Source organism: Triticum dicoccoides, chromosome 2A, assembly GCF_002162155.2.
Source record: "Triticum dicoccoides isolate Atlit2015 ecotype Zavitan chromosome 2A, WEW_v2.0, whole genome shotgun sequence".
NCBI lineage: Eukaryota > Viridiplantae > Streptophyta > Magnoliopsida > Poales > Poaceae > Triticum > Triticum dicoccoides.
In genome coordinates, this window is record NC_041382.1 from 585057591 (window position 1) to 585070043 (window position 12453).

Genomic DNA, 12453 nt, shown 5'->3' on the forward strand with positions numbered 1-12453 from the left:
GAAATATGCCCTAGAGGCAATAATAAAGTTATTATTTATATTTCCTTATATCATGATAAATATTTATTATTCATGCTAGAATTATATTAACCGAAAACTTAGTACATATGTGAATACATAGACAAATAGACTGTCACTAGTTTGCCTCTACTTGACTAGCTCGTTGAATCAATGATGATTATGTTTCCTAACCATAGACATGAGGTGTCATTTGATTAACGGGATCACATCATTAGAGAATGATGTGATTGACTTGACCCATCCGTTAGCTTAGCACGATGATCGTTTAGTTTGTTGCTATTGCTTTCTCCAGAACTTATAGATGTTCCTATGACTATGAGATCATGCAACTCCCGAATACCGGAGGAACACTTTGTGTGCTACCAAACGTCACAACATAATTGGGTGATTATAAAGGTGCTCTACAGGTGTCTCCGATGGTGTTTGTTGAGTTGGCAGAGATCGAGATTAGGATTTGTCACTCCGTGTATCGGAGAGGTATCTCTGGGCCCTCTCAGTAATGTACATCACTATAAGCCTTGCAAGCAATGTAGCTAATGAGTTAGTTATGGGATGTAGCATTACGGAACGAGTAAAGAGACTTGCCGGTAACGAGATTGAACTAGGTATTGAGATACCGACGATCAAATCTCGGGCAAGTAATATACCGATGACAAAGGGAACAACGTATGTCGTTATGCGGTTTGACCGATAAATATCTTCGTAGAATATGTAGGAACCAATATGAGCATCCAAGTTCCGCTATTGGTTATTAACCGGAGACGTGTCTCGGTCATGTCTACATAGTTCTCGAACCCGTAGGGTCCGCATGCTTAAAGTTCGGTGACGATCGTATTATGAGTTTATGTGTTTTGATGTACCGAAGGTAGTTCGGAGTCCCGGATATGATCATGGACATGACGAGAAGTCTCGAAATGGTCAAGGCATAAAGATCGATATATTGGACGACTATATTTGGACATCGGAATGGTTCCGGGTAAGATCGGGCATTTACCGATGTACTGAGAGGTTACCGGAACCCCAGGGAGGTATATGGGCCTTATTGGGCCATAGTGGGAGAGAGGAGAAGGGAGCAAAGGAGGGGGCGCGCCCCCCAAGCCCAATCCGAATTGGGAGGGGGGCCGGCCCCCCTTTCCTTCCTCCTTCCTCCCCCTTCCTTCTCTCCTAATCCAACTTGGGAAAGGGGGGGGGGGAATCCTACTCCCGATGGGAGTAGGACTCCCCTTGGGGCGCGTCTAGGAGGCCGGCCCCCTCCCCCTCCTCCACTCCTTCATATACGGGAGAGGGGGCACCCCATAGACACGCAAGTTGATCATTTATCCACCTCGGTCATATCATTGTAGTGCTTAGGCGAAGCCCTACGCCGGTAGCATCATCATCACCAACATCACGCCGTCGTGCTGACGAAGCTCTTCCCCGACACTCTACTGGATCGTGAGTTCGTGGGAGTCATCGAGCCGAACATGTGCAGATCGCGGAGGTGTCATATCTTCGGTACTAGGATCGGTCGATCGTGAAGACGTACAACTACATCAACCACGTTGTCATAACGTTTTCGCTTACGGTCTACGAGGGTATGTGGTCAATACTATCCCCTCTCGTTGCTACGCATCATCATGATCTTGCGTGTGCGTAGGAAAATTTTGAAGTTACTACGTTCCCCAACACACAGGTCCCCACAGAGAACTTTGTATCACATTATGTACTCGTTCTAAATTTACTCTATCAATGAAATCATACGTAAACTCTGCGTATTCGCGAAAAAAAGTTGTGAACCCGATGTTTGATTTCTCTTCCCAAGTATTTTCATAGTACTATGGTTTGACGAATTTTATACTATATAAGTTGCAGTTTCGAGACCGGCAGATTGCGCCACCATCCATGACGAACTAGTAATCATTTTCCTTCTCCCCCACAAAATCCTGCCAAAATATACCAACTAGTCAAACAATCAAGGCTCTAGCATTAATGTGTGGTTGCTCTCTGGATTACCAAGTCGCTGTGATGAACAGTGACCTTGTGTCCTGCCTCCAGGACACCGCACGTGAAGAAACGTCGTTGTTTCAGCCGCTGGGATACTGTTTGTAAGCAACCACAAGTGTGGAGAAGAACATCTCGCACAAAGAAATAACATCATTGCGAAGAACAAAGCAAGGCATCTCCAACACATCTCCAACACGGACACTCAAATCCCCAACAACCTTTTAAACCGAGCAGTATGGGCATATTTTGCCATCCAACACAGTATCTTATCGGTCTCTGGGTGTGTTTCAATGCTGGAGACACGTGACTGGACGGGCTGGACGACTGTGCACCACATTCATACCGGCTCCTGTCCGTCCGCCTGCTGACATTAAACTCACGCGAAAACTGGGAAACTCACTCTGGCGTTCGCATTGACACACCACATCACGTGTCGCGGCCGATTTCCGCTATTAAAATGTTGTCTCCTTGCCCGACACGACCAACACCAACACACCACGTCCGCGAGATCTAGAGCTATGTGGGAGAGCCTCTCGACGGTGGAGAAATATGAGTTGGTCGGCATTGTGACCGGCTCGCAGACCCGTCGTGCACGACTGAATAAGGCAAGCTTGTCAGCTAGCTCACGGGAGGTCAGGGACGAGGACCCGACGATGGAGGAGGCGTTCGACGACGAGCCAACGCCCCTGCACTTGAACGTTGTCATGGCGGAAGAGCAGTCGGCGTTGCATGTGTCGGTGTTCCGGCAGGCGAGGGATGAGCGGCGCTACAACCTACAATTCCTCGACGAGGATCGACTAAAGGGCAAATCGCCGACGAGCAGGCCAACAACAATGTCGTCACAACCATGGCCTTGGAGGATCCGGGCTTCCTGAATGAACAATGGGCACTATACCAGTCCATGTATAGCGTCTGTGAGATCCGCTGCGAGTGATGGTGTTTGCGCGTCCTGCGGGCGGAGAGAGATGCCATATTCATGAAGATCAATGCGGAGCAGGCGGAGAGGAGGCGCATACGATCGCAGATGTCGCCAGCTCCACGATGTTCATGAATCCACCGCGGTTCACGACCCTCCGTCATGACCACGAGTCCGGCACGTCCATGTTTGACGTGTCGACAAGGCGGACTCCGGACAGTAGGACATGGGAGCCACCACGGCTTGGGTTCTAGGAAGGACACTTCTATTCTTTCCCTCTTGCGGCTTCACTTCCCAGGGCTCACGACCGGTGGGTGAGTTTGCTGGACCTGGGGAAGACATGACGTGGGACACGGACTCCCCCACGGCCATCGATCACTCACACTATGTTAAAAAAGACTCGTCCGCTTTTGTTTAGTTGAAATATGTTGAAAGTGTAATGATTTTCGTTCAGTTTAAATAAAAATTATCAGGTCTGCATGATATTTGTCCGATTTGTTCATATTTGCTTCAAAATATATGACCATGTTTGGATGGACGGCTGCCATATCATTGTCCGCAGAGAAATACAATGTCCGTTTTAAGGCTACACTTTGGAGATGCCCTAAGTATACGAGCCTGCTAATGTGGCCTCATTTACACAAGAAGTGACAATTCGCTAGACTATATGGAAGAGGTGAAGGAGTGGTTGATAAGTCAATCTTATCTTAGTTTAGAGAAGACAATAAAATGATGTATAATTGGTTATTTTCTAGTCTTATCTCTAATGATAAGATATCCCTAATATGTGGTGAGACATATTGTTGTTAAGATATTATCTTTTGATTAAAAGAAAGCAAACCTTTTATTATGGTTCCTGTTTCCTCCATCTTAATTAGCATTTATCTTATGGGACACTTCTAAAATAACACCATTGCACATGCCCTGATAACATTCTTTTTATCACTTGTATATACTATCATTTTTTTATGTGAATGTTATTTGCAAACATTTTCGCTAGTGACACATCATAACTAGCAAGCACAGAGTTTATACTTTTTTGTGAAAAAGGACCCATGCATGCAAACAAAGTTAAATTTGGGATTGATCATCTAACATACTAGATGATGCCCCGCATTACCACGGGGATTGTTTGCTATATATTGCAATGAGATTTGGTTATATGAATATGAATATTTGGATTAATAATATAAGAACTTAAACTAAAATATATATATGATTATTTCATATTTAATTAATTATAAAATATTTATTAAATATGAGTAGCATAATATAATTAAATATTTGAGTCATTTGCTAGTTTGCCTGCATGGTTGCAGGTTGAGGTGGCATCTATATATGAAATTGCATAATTGTAAAATATTTATTGAATATGGGTAGCATAGTATAATTAAAAAATTGAGTCTTTTCATATGGTTGCATATTGAAGTGGATCTTTTTCCATAAATTAATGCATGTTGAGGTGGTATAATTGCATGTTAAGATAATATGTCAGTGGAGATCAACTATTTAGGTATATGGGATGCCATGAGAAAATGCATATTGCATTGGGGGTTAAATGATTATGAACTTTTTTAAATACAAAATTGGTACGGATTCATGTGTCTTGAAAACTTACCAATGAAACAGCCCAAAAAGGAACTCATATACAAATAGAGAGGATTAAGACAAAAATAAGTCTGAATAGCCTTTTATAAATGACCGAGGTGCATAGCATGATTTGCTTTATATAACGACAAGAATAACACGCATTAACGTTCCTTCAAGAGGGGTCACACAAGCGAATGAATGTTCTCTCCAGCAGACTCATTTGAGTGAATGGCGCCATCAAGAAGTGTTCCCTCAAAAAACCACTTCCAGCAAACGCTCGGGAATTGTCATGCTATAGCAGATATATTTTCCATGCTATTAATAATTTTTTTACCATGTTGAAAATGATAAATTGTCATGCTAGCAAAAATATTTTTCAAGAATTTGTCATGTCGCAGCAGAGTAAATTGCCATGCACACCAGAGATTCACATATGGCAAAAAAAGAGCTTGTCATCCTACAGGAGGAGAAAAGTCACCACGAAAGCGCATGATTTCCCATGCTGCAAAGAGGAGAATTATCATGCTATAACATGGAGAATTGTCAGGATGTAGAAGAGAAATTGTGACACATGTCTTCAAGAATTTGCTATGTTGCATCAGAAGAAATTGCCATGGTAGACATAGAAATTGCCATGACGTTAATATAGGGAAAAAGGTTCCCTCGTGAAGGTCATTCCGCAGGTAGCGTCAAATGAGTGAACGGCTGTGCTTTGTCTAGTCGTTCTCTCCCAACGGCCTTTCCAACGAACGCGCCCAAGATTCGTGTGCCTCAATAACGGCTCATAGAGTGTTCACTTGAGAATTGTTATGAGCTAACGTCGGATCAATAACATTTTTCATTTATACAAACATCCCTTTGCATGTGTATACTCAATTTTATTTCTTGTACACCAAGAAATGACGTTCACACACCACCCTTACTTCATGTAGTGTGCACTCAGATTACTGAGAATTCAACACTTGAAGGAGGCAATATTTTTTGGGTGACGCTACACGTTGGTGGGATGATAACCGGATCTCATCTTCTTCTGTCTCATGTAGCGACCCGGTCCCAATGGACCGAAGTCTCTGTGCTTAAGTATTATCCCTGGATCGGTATTGCTGACACACACATTACTCGAGGATTTATAACAGCGTTCAATCACACACTTATTACATCTAGAGTCTCATAAAGAGTACTTATTACAATGATATGGCTGAAGGCCATCTAAACGGAATAATTGCGGAAGCTTCGAAGGTAAATGAGTCCATCCAACTCCATGGCAAAACTGAGTGCATGACAACGACCTATCGCACCTTACTCTTCGTCTGAAAATTCTGCAACATGATACGTTGCAGCCGTGTAGGTCAGCACATGGAATATGTTGGCAAGATCACACCATAGAGAAATGATAAAATAATAGCTATCACTACATGCATATTTGGCTGGTGGAGGCTCTAAGTTTAACATTTGCATAAAGCTAATTTTTCCCTACAACATAAGTAATAGATTTTACTTAACTACCAAGTGTATACCCTTATTGAGAAGGTTCCCCCAACTCAATCCCAAATTACCATGTAATAATATTAATAACCCAACAAATTCATTAAGTAAAGTGACGAGATCAATCAATAATTCAAATACCAGATACTCAAAATGTCTATAACCGGGGACACTACTAACCATGATTAGTTTATAGTTTATACACTCTATAGAGGTTTGCACACTTTTTCCCACAAGACTCGACCACCTCCATGATTGAAAGATCGAGACATAGTCTTTCTGAAGCATTAACTCTTTACTCTGGGTAGACAGTTACACCTACTTTTCCCTACATATGCTAGCCTACCACTGAAAGAGGTCACACAACTTACTCAACTGTGTCAGAGCCCATAATGGTTTGTGGCTGCACACGCAAGTTTCTAGCATGAATAATCTTATGATCCCTTTGAGCCTGGGTGACATTCCATAGGATGATCACACGGGCACTACGGGATATCCTAGGACAACACTGGATTCTCCAAGTGCCCGCAACCAATCCACCCAGATGTGTATTAAAATAGCCACCTTAAGTTTTCCTTAGTTATTATCTCTCACAACTTGCATGATTCTCACATACCGATCCCCGTCTACGAGCATGGCTGAGCATAACGTATATTCCCGGGGTAATCAAAGGTAATAGGTTCCTACCTCATGAACTACATAGCAATAACCACATGTTCTCAATCCTACTCATGCAATGTTTGAGGGGTAACACTAATGCATAAAAAGTGGGTAATAAAAGAGTATGCTCAAAGTGTGAATTTGCCTTGCTGACGATCGGAAAACCCTAGAGATTCATAGTAGCAAGCTTCGCACTCCGGAAAATCTGTCGTAGAAAAACAATAGCATACATAAGCACTAAAGCATAAGATGCAAAGAAAACCATAGAAAAGGATCTAAACGGAAAGTTCAAGTGAAGAGCTTTGATTTACAAAAAGAATCGATCAAATCGGAGATACGAAACTCAAGTTACGATCAAAAGAAGTTCAAATTCAAATTTGTTTGAAAATAAATTTTAAACTTTCAAAAAACATGTTTAAGTTTATTATCTTAATAGAGGGGATCGTAACGAAGAATTTGGCGTTGGTTTCGTAGGATTTGGATAAACAAGCAAAAAATTGTGAGGGTTTAAAGATTAGGGACTAATCTATGAAGGAAATAATTATGTATAGGTCCCTGTCCAAAAATAAACAGAAAATCTAAAGAACGAACGTTCGCTACAGAACCTAATCCGACAAATTCCGTTCGTTACAGAACCCTAACCAAAGAATGTTCACTAAATAACTAAAATAAAAAATGAATCGGGTTTAAACGAAAACCTAAAAGAAAACCGGCGAACGAGGGCGGTTTATTACTGGACCGGGTAAACTAGTGGAACGGGCGTTTTTCGGCGACGGTGGGCTTCGGCGGCGGCGAGCTCCGGCGATGGCGGTGGTGGCGCGGTGGGCGGTGTCGGCGGCGAGCGACGAGGCGGGTGGAGCGACGGCGGCTGTGGCTACGCGGGGCGGCGGTGGAGCAGCGACGGTGGTGATCTGCAGCGGTGAGCAGTGAGCGGCGACAGGCGACGGCGGCTGACGAGGGGAGGAGGGCGGCTGGGCCTCGCCTTTTAAAGGCCAGGGGTGACCGACTTGGGGAAGGAGGCGGCCGGCGACGGGGCGCGCTCGGACTCCGGGAGGAGTCCGGCTCGGACACTTCGGAGGTAGGCGGTGGCACGCCTGGGCCGGCTGGGCTTCGGCTCAGGTCGGTCCGAAGAGATTTTTTTAAACATTTTCCAAAAATACAAAAAATAGGAAAATCCTAGTAAAAATATTTTCATAAATTCCATAAAAATTCACACAATCCCCTCCTAATATTTGGGCTAAAGTGAATATTTTTCTGGATCTAAATGCCTAAAATAAAATAAACATTTTAGTACTAATAAAAACAAATAAAGTTGCAAATAAAAAATATTTTTATTGGAAATTGTTGTTTTGAAGAAGTCATATTATCTTCTCTCATTATTGTATTTATTTTGAAATAATTGGAAAATAATTTCGAATAAAACACTTTGATCCAATTTACCAATTTTGAAAATTCAAAAATGATTTTTTGTGAGAACCTCCAACTCTCTCATTTGGTCCTTGAGTTGCTTAAGGTTTCTAGGATCAAAGATTCCAATTAAAACTAATTAAAAAAATGCACAAATTATGGATGCATATGATGATCTAATGAATAACATCCAAATTGAAAAATTGAGATGTTACATCTCAGCGGCCATTGGATGGTGTGCCGCCCATCCGATCTTTCCCGCGCCAGCTTGTGTGCTCCAACCTATTCAAAACATGGCTTGTGTTGCATTTAGGGCTTTGCAAGGAGAATCGTGTTGTGCTCCATCAAACCATTTTCTATGGTTCATGTAAAAAAATTCTCATTGCAACTTGGTATGTGTTTGGACTGCCTCTGCTATTGCCCCACCCTTTTACATCATAAGACGTGCTGCAATATTAGGCTAAGATCCCACACATGCGTCACACGCCTCATTCTGCCCCACATCCTTTGCAACATGGGTCATGATGCAAATCCCGGGCTGAACTCCCACATGGACACGAGCCTCGTGTTGCCCCCGTCCTTTGCAACATGGGGCATATTGTAATTCCAGGCTGAGCTCCCATGCGGACACACGACACTATCTTTTAAAAAATTGGCCATGTTGTAAACCCTGATCGAGGTCCCAAAGGAACACACGTCATGCGCATGATGTGGTGGACCACACGACAGAAAATTAGTCAGTTGAGCGCTAGCCTTTTCCATATCCTTTGGCAAATCCTTAGGCCAACTACAACTCATAGCACCTGTCGTGGGGATTAATCTGACAGTAAGAAGTAGGGGTACGAATAAGGGTTGATCCTAGCTATGACACAAGTGTGACACATAAAATTTACGAGTTGGGTCCCCTTGTGGTGGAGGTAACAACCCTGCATCTTGAGCTCTGAGGCTATGTTTTTCTCTAGTGTTTGAGGATTACAAAGATGCGAACCCCTATTCCTGAGCTACGGGGTGGCTTATACAGAGTGCGTCAGCTCTTTGTCTACTCATGTTACAGATGTCATGAATGATTTTGTTGATGAAGAACATTACACATGGTAATTGGCATATTAAATGCCAGTAATGCATGAGTACGTGCGCCTCCTGACACTCCACAGTCCATGTTGACTGTTCGCTTTCTCCTGCCCGAGTCGTTGTGAGGCAGCCAAGTGGACTTCGGGTGTCCGAGCGGATGGATGTCATTCAAGTGAAAGTGTGTCGTCCAGGTGGAGATAATCTTGGTTGGTGCCCGGATGGATTGGCGACCCAGGGGTCTTGATGTCCGGTGTTGTGGGTCCTTCATGTGGTCTGGAATGTACCGCTTATGACCCTACCTATAGCGGGTAACCCTAACAACTCCTATGCGTGTGCAAATGTCCAAACCGGGCCATCCAAACACTTTTAGTCATCCAACACGGCTCACCAAATTCGCCCGTACCGGTCGAGATGTCTGAAATCCCACAAATTGGCCCCAAATTGGAAGGAGGTCTATGGAGTCCGGACGCCTACCACGCTGGGCTCCGACACCCTTTGGAGCCTACACATTTGTACAAGCCGCTCGCTATTCCTACTCGAAATCCCGACCTCTCCACCTACATCACAGCCTCCCCACCACAACGGATCCGCAAGTGCCCTTTGAGAGGTTCATGGTCCTTCTGAACCTGGAAGTGGCTATGTGTGTGTGGCTGCGCCCGTAGAACAACAAGGGTGGTGCATGAAGGAAAGGGAGAAGAGAAGAAGTTGGTGGACGCTCAAGTTGCATTCTTGTAGCTCCTCGTGCAAAGTGGCCCGCTGTGCCGATGCCACCCGAGCAATCGCAACCCTGCCCCTAGTTGAAGACGTTGTGCTACTACATCGTCCATCTAAACATCGAGCCCGACACCCAACAATCGTCGCAACACTCCACTGTGTCCGTCCACCCTCCACCATACATCATTGACCGCAACTCAGACTACGTGTTCACGGACTCACCGACGCTCGTATTCTCGGTGTTTCCATCGAAGGAACTATCATCTGTCGGTGCTCGATCACTGTTCAGCATAATCCCCCCCCCCAAGTTCGATGGTGTCCACCTACGAGGCAATGATGAGCATGATCGAAAATAGTGACGACCATGAAGACACGCAAGTCAAGGACCTCTACCTGCCAATGCCGGAGAAAGAGCTGTCTCTGGACACCGAGGAGCCTAACGAGACCGAGCATCCGAATGACAACCCAAGGAAGAAGAGGGCAACATGTACAAGGGAGAAGGGTGATGAATTATTGTATTTGGCATGGTTGGTCATTAGTGTTGATATGTTTCAAGGCACAGACCAAAGGGCTTGAGTTTTTGGAGGACTGTGCACGATTAGTTTCATGAGCAAAATTACTATGACCCCTACAAGAACAAAGTGATCCATACTCGCAATCCGAAGTCGCTTCGCATCGATGGTAAATCATTCAACTCAAGGTCAACAAAGTATGATGATGCATATTAATAACCACAAAACAGGTGCCCAAGTGGCGCGTCACTCCTCGAGCTCATAAGTTTTCGTTTGTGTTGCTCTATGCATTGGTCCTTTGATTTGCTCAATGTTGGAACTTATTAATCATGTCATTGTCTTGCTTTTCTAGCCTGGATGTGCGTGCGCTTTGTACAAGAAGATGGAGAAGAAGCCCTTCATGTTGATGCATTGTTGGATGAAGTTAAGTAGGCAAAACAAGTGGGCAAACCTTTCCCACTCCATTAAGACCGATGACGCCAAAGCCGATGACGATGCGGTTGATCCAACCATCGAAGGGACGCACTGGCCCCCTGTGTGGCTAGGTCAAGGGGGAGAAAGTGTGATACAGAGAAGAAGAAGCGAGAAGGAGCGGCGACCAAGATGACAGAGAAATTTGAGGTCATGATGGCAAATAAGGAGGCGGCTGTCAGTTGCAATGATACGAAGGTGAAAAGGATGGTGGAGAGGTTTGGCATGTTTATGGAGATGCAAAACAGAAGATTGAGCTCGAGGAGATGAAGCTTTCTATCAAGGCTGAAGCCGAGGCACAAAAGTTGTTGTTTGTGAAGGCGACAAAGTTTGTTCAAGACTTTTGTGCTAACTTCATAGAGCAACATTGAGCAAGAACCTTAGTTATCCTCGAAGGATCATTAACAAGAAGCACAAAAATGAATACCTAGGAAGTACTCCTATCCATTCTCTGGAAGATTTGAGATTCCGGAAATGTTTATATCTTACGTAATTTAGATCACTCAAGCTCAACCACCACTAGCAATATTTAACAAACTTTGATCTTTAGGCTCACAGGTTTATTGAACAGACCGACAAGGTAGTTGCCAATACCTAGCGGACCTACCTATTTTTACGCCTGGGTGTGACCTTGTAGGATTCCTTTGGTTTGAAGGATTTCAAAAATACAAGGATAGGAAAAACACATAATAGTATAGGAATGCATGCGCAAAACATAGGATTAGTAAATGTAGGAATGGGTGTCAAGTTCATAAGAATTCTAATAAACATGGTCAAATCAAAGTCAAAACGTATGAAAATGTATAGTTAGAATGTTATTTTTTATGGGAGCCTAGTTAGAATGTTATTATGCTACTAAGGATATTATTCTTGTTTGGTGCATGCGAATTTGAAAAAGAGGTCCAAGTGGATGTTATAATTTTGGTGCTTTTCCTTTGAATCAATGGTCAAAGAAAATTTTCATATTCCAACGTTTTTCCTTCGCACCAAAGGAGGTTCTAACTTGTTTTTTTTTGAACATCAGTACAGACACAAGTGCTCATATACACGCGCATACACTCACTGAATGCACATCGCCGAAAATCCTGAAATAAATCCAGAAATAAATGCGAGTACCAAGATTTGAACCCTGGTGGGCTGGGGATACCACCGTCCCTCTAACCATCCAACCACAGGTTGGTTCGCAGGTTCTAACTTGTTGTTGTTGTTGTTGTTGTTGTTGTTGACTTGAGTGACATATTCACTCACGTGTGCACCCACTCCCTCAATTGTTTTCTCAAAATAAACAAATAAAAGGATTTCATACATCTAAGGTTCTTGCTTGAAAATCATTTTTGTTGCTGCTGAAAGTGCATGCACACTCTTATCTCTCAGTGGTGCGTGATGACATCATACCCACGTCACCAAATGCCGCCACTACTTCTTAAGTCCGGGGATATGGTTTTTGTTCATTCCCGCTTTATACGCGGGGACCATTTGCTAATCATGATAACTTTAATCAGATCTCCAAAAGAAACTGGAAGAAGTCTGGAAGCAAGAGCCGCACAGGCGCACATACAATTTTATTTTCCGTAAATAAATGGCGCAGTATACAGTAATCAACGGACGGGGACAATCGACAAC